At 50.6% G+C, this 4,239-nt stretch overlaps 1 non-coding gene across 1 annotated transcript; it reads right to left on the bottom strand.

Moving 5' to 3' along the window:
- Positions 1-1,166: 1,166 nt before the first annotated feature.
- Positions 1,167-1,238, bottom strand: TRNAA-UGC (transfer RNA alanine (anticodon UGC)). The gene has a single exon. It is a non-coding gene; the product is annotated as a tRNA-Ala (tRNA).
- Positions 1,239-4,239: the final 3,001 nt, after the last annotated feature.

Here is a 4,239-nt window from a genome sequence, read left to right as displayed (position 1 = left end):
ATAAAAAAAGGGGGGGGGGCTTCTGGAATGGAGGAGGAGGTAAGGTGACCAATTGTCCTGGTTTTCCCGGATCTGAGGGGTTTCCTGAGGTGTGGAACTTTCAGTGCTAAAGCCAGGAAAGCTCCAAGTCAACAGTCACCCTAGAAGGAGGCAAAGGTGGTCCGGGATCACCAACTGAGCCCCAGCATCCTCACAGCTTCGCCAGAGACAACCCCGGGCCACCGCCCTTTTCACTCTCCTGCCTAGAAATGCCTGGTTCCAGGGACCCCGTGATGGCTTTCATCACTGAGGACTACACACAAAGGACACCGGTGAGCCCCCCTCCCGCTCTGCTCCTGGACCAGGCCTGGCTGTGGGTTTAGTCTTAGGAATCCTTTGAGAAACTCCCAAATTGCTAGTCGATTTAGTTTGCCTCTAGCGCAGGACCTCACTCCAGTCTCTCTGCCCTGGAGAAAGAAGGGCTGGGATCCCTTTGATGGGCCCCCTGGGACCCGGAGGGGACAGCGATGACACAAAAGTAAGTTGCTTGGCCTGGCATTCCTCTGGTTTCCAGTTTAGATGGTGCGGCTTGGGTACCCCCTGAAGTCGTCTTCAAGAGAAAGTTACTAGTTGCCCTGCAGGAGGAGCGAGGGCAGCGCCACCTCTGCTCGGGTCCCCTTTCTCCGTCGTAGGCTGATGCCCCCTGGCCTCCTGCAGCCGATCCCCGACCTCCCCCATTTCAGCTCAGCTCAGCACTTACCTCCCTCGAGATTCTTTTCTCCACTGGCTCCACCTGGCTCTGTCACCGCCATCCGTCCTGCGTCCCCCGGGTCCCCATGTCCCCATGACCCAGCTCTGTACGACCCAGCTCTGTACGTGATTCAGATTTCACTCGTTTGGAATTCCTGATCATTCCATCTGGGCTGAGCAGAGTTTTATGCTGGCTTATATTTTATGAAGGAAGCTTTTCACAAAACAGATGAATACTGACAACAAAATTACATGGACGTTTAGTTTAATAAAGAAGACAATCTGCCGAAAGGCTATCTGTGCTCTGGGCCAACAGATGGAGAGTCTGGCCCACAATCCGTGCTGGCCTCCTCTCTTTCCTCCTTTTTTTTTGGGTTGTTGTTGTTTTTGTTTTTTGTTGGGGGTGGGCAATTAGGTTTATTTATTTATTGTAATGGAGGAGGTGCTGGGGATTGAACCCAGGACCTCGTGCATGCAAAGCACACGCTCTGCCACTGAGCTACACACCCTGCCCCCTTTTTCCTCTTCTTGAAACCTTCCCTCACCATCACCAGGCCTGACCCGACAGACCTCTCCCTCCTGTGATCCTCTTGGCAGTTTTGCACCTGTTGCTTCTTCAGCCACGTTTGTCACGTCTCTGGTCAGTTCTCTTTAGAGAGTCATGTGGGTCAGACAGCTCTAGCCTGCCACTTCCGAGGTCTTGACCTCACCTCCCTCCGGGGCCTGGGGCCGCTGTTCACCAGTCACCATGTGGGCTCTGCATGGGCTCCAACCAACTCCATATCCAACATGATTGATATTATAATGTCATAGTGCACAGTATTATTAATCACACATAGCACATTAAATCAAATCATTCCCAGTCAATGTGCGTATCATATCCAACAGACTTAATCTGCCACTTACATGAAATCATCGACCTGCTTGGCCCATGTCCCCCTCTCCCTCTGGGCCCATAACCTGTGGGGGTTTCTATAAATGAACTTTACCAGGCATCAGGCTCTGATTTCAGTATCATCTCACCTAAAATCGCCCACCCTTTCCCCTCAGATAGGACGTCTCTATGGAGTAGCAGCTGATCCGTCCGTGCTCACACCTAACTGCGGGTTCATGCATCTGGTTATTTTTTTTTGACTCTACTTTGGGCATCTGAGGCCTTAACACAGCCAAATACATTGCAGCTCGACTTTAATTGAACATCATTTACCGACATCATCAACCATAAGGTGTTGTTCAGTCCGTGGTTACAGGACACAAGGAAAACCTACACATGTACACGCGCACGCACACACGTACGTACAAAGTATGTCTGACAAGTTACTTTGATAGAGTAAATAATAGAGGTTTAAATCCTCTTATGTCTAGAATTATAGGGACTGAACCTACCCCTACAATTAAAAATTCTTTGTGCTATCATACTGCACCACAGTAAAAAAAAGTCAGCTAAATAAGCTACGGGCTCATACCCCAAAAATGTTGGTTTATCTTCTTCCTGGACTAAGAAATTCCCCCATCATCACTGTTTTCCTTACCACCCTTATCTCTGGAATTGTCATCGTAATTGTAAGCTCATGGTGACTACTCGTCTGAATTGGGTTTGAAGTAAATATACGAGCTTATATTCCCATCCCGATAAAAAATTTTAATCCACGAGCCATAGGGGCGTCCCCTAAATATTTCCTAGCACAAGCTGCCACATCCCCGTCACTTATAACAGCAGCCATTTTATTAACTTTCTCAACTCAGGCCCGTGAACTAGCACAAAAAGTGCTAACCCTACAGCATCAGCCATTATAGCAAGAGCCCTCATCCTAAAATTAGGACTAGCCACCTTCCGCTTTTGAGAACCCGACGTCACACAAGGGATGCCATTCGCAGCAGGGCAAATCTTACCAACACGGCAAAACCTCGCACCCCTATCAGTACGGTACCAAATGTCACCCACCATCCATCGAGCTAAATATATTGTTAACAACGTCCATTCTATCTATCCGAACCGGGGGAGGAGGCGGATTAAACCAAACCCAGTTATGAAAAGTCAGAGCCTACTCGTCAGTTGCCCACATGGAGTGAATACCAGCCTCATGCTGTGTAACCCTCTTGTAACAATCCTAAACTTACCCATTTAAATCGTGATAACGCTTACTATTTTCACATGATGTATCTACAGCTGGCCACTGCCACGTCACCACTGTCACACACGTAACAAACACCCATCACCACAACCCTAATCCTTACTATTATGTCAGCAATAGAAGGTCTCCCACCACCACTATAAGGATTTACACCCCAGTGCTTGATTACCCAAGAAATAACAAAAAAACCCCAACATAGTATTGTTACAGCATTATTATATTAGTATACATTACACAAGACAACCGGGAGGTCTGTAGACTGGGGGCCCCGCCGCAGCAATCTACCAGAAATGGAGCCCCTCTGACCCCAGAGGACACGCCCCTCCTCCCACACGCACCGCATCCCAGGTCACCCTGCATCGTGGTTGTAAGGTCAGCAGACACGACTCATGTCAGCACTCACCTCGGCCCGGGCACTGCCCTCCGTCATGAATAGGGTCACGTGGGTGGGGCACACAGCCCCGTGCCCGTTTTCTCTCCCAGCCACGCTCCTGCACATTTACGTCCCTCTGAGGAGCACCCAGGCCTCCACCTGCGCGCCCTCACTAGTTCTCGTGCCCAAGGAGGACAGGAAGGAGGCTGGCCCCTGAGACCACGGCCGGAAGTCATCTCCACTCTACTGTCGGGCAAAAAAGAGTTTTCATCTTTCTTAGACTCTCTTAGTATACGGACTGTAGGTTAGTGACAATCAAAAACACTGGTGGAAAAAAAAACTTAGGGGAAAAAGGTGAAGACCCATCGACTAGGAAGATGACTTTGGAATTAAAAACACACAGTCTAATAAGAGCTGGGCCACCCCGCTGGACTGCACGTAGACGGAACTGCCTCTTCAGCTGGTGTGGTCCTACTTCGAGCTGAAGCCACGTCTGGAAAAGGCTCGGCGCTCCTTAGCCTAATGGTGCTGGATTTTTATCTCACGAACGGCAAGGTCTCACGCACAGGAATGAAGGACACGTTCTCCTCCTGTAGCTCAGCTAGACTGTGCCCTCTCCTAGAGAGAATGAACGCCGGCCTGGCTCCCTGTGCTTCTCCTTAGACTCGTGGGGAAACCAGCCTCCAGTCTTGCTGGTCAGGAAGCGGATGTGGAATTGGTACCTTCCCTCCAGCTCCTGGGAGTCCCTCCAGCCCTCTTCCCCGCCCCACCCCTGTTCCCACTGCAGAACGTGAATTCTGTGCATCAAACCCGAGGCTCCGGGCTCAGGGAGGGAGCTTCAGAATCACTTCCTCCTTTGGGAAAGGGCAGAATTTCCTGGCGGAGGGGCTGAAGGCACCAGGCTGAGAGACCAGAGGGAAGGGCTGTAGAAAAAGTAGAGGCGCCCTCCTTTCCAGTCCTGCAGTGCATGGGTCCCAGCTCTCATGTGGTGCAAGGGAACAG

Source organism: Camelus bactrianus, chromosome 11 (genome assembly GCF_048773025.1).
Source record: "Camelus bactrianus isolate YW-2024 breed Bactrian camel chromosome 11, ASM4877302v1, whole genome shotgun sequence".
NCBI lineage: Eukaryota > Metazoa > Chordata > Mammalia > Artiodactyla > Camelidae > Camelus > Camelus bactrianus.
Note: the sequence above shows the minus strand (reverse complement) of the source record. Positions and strands in the feature narration are given on the sequence as shown.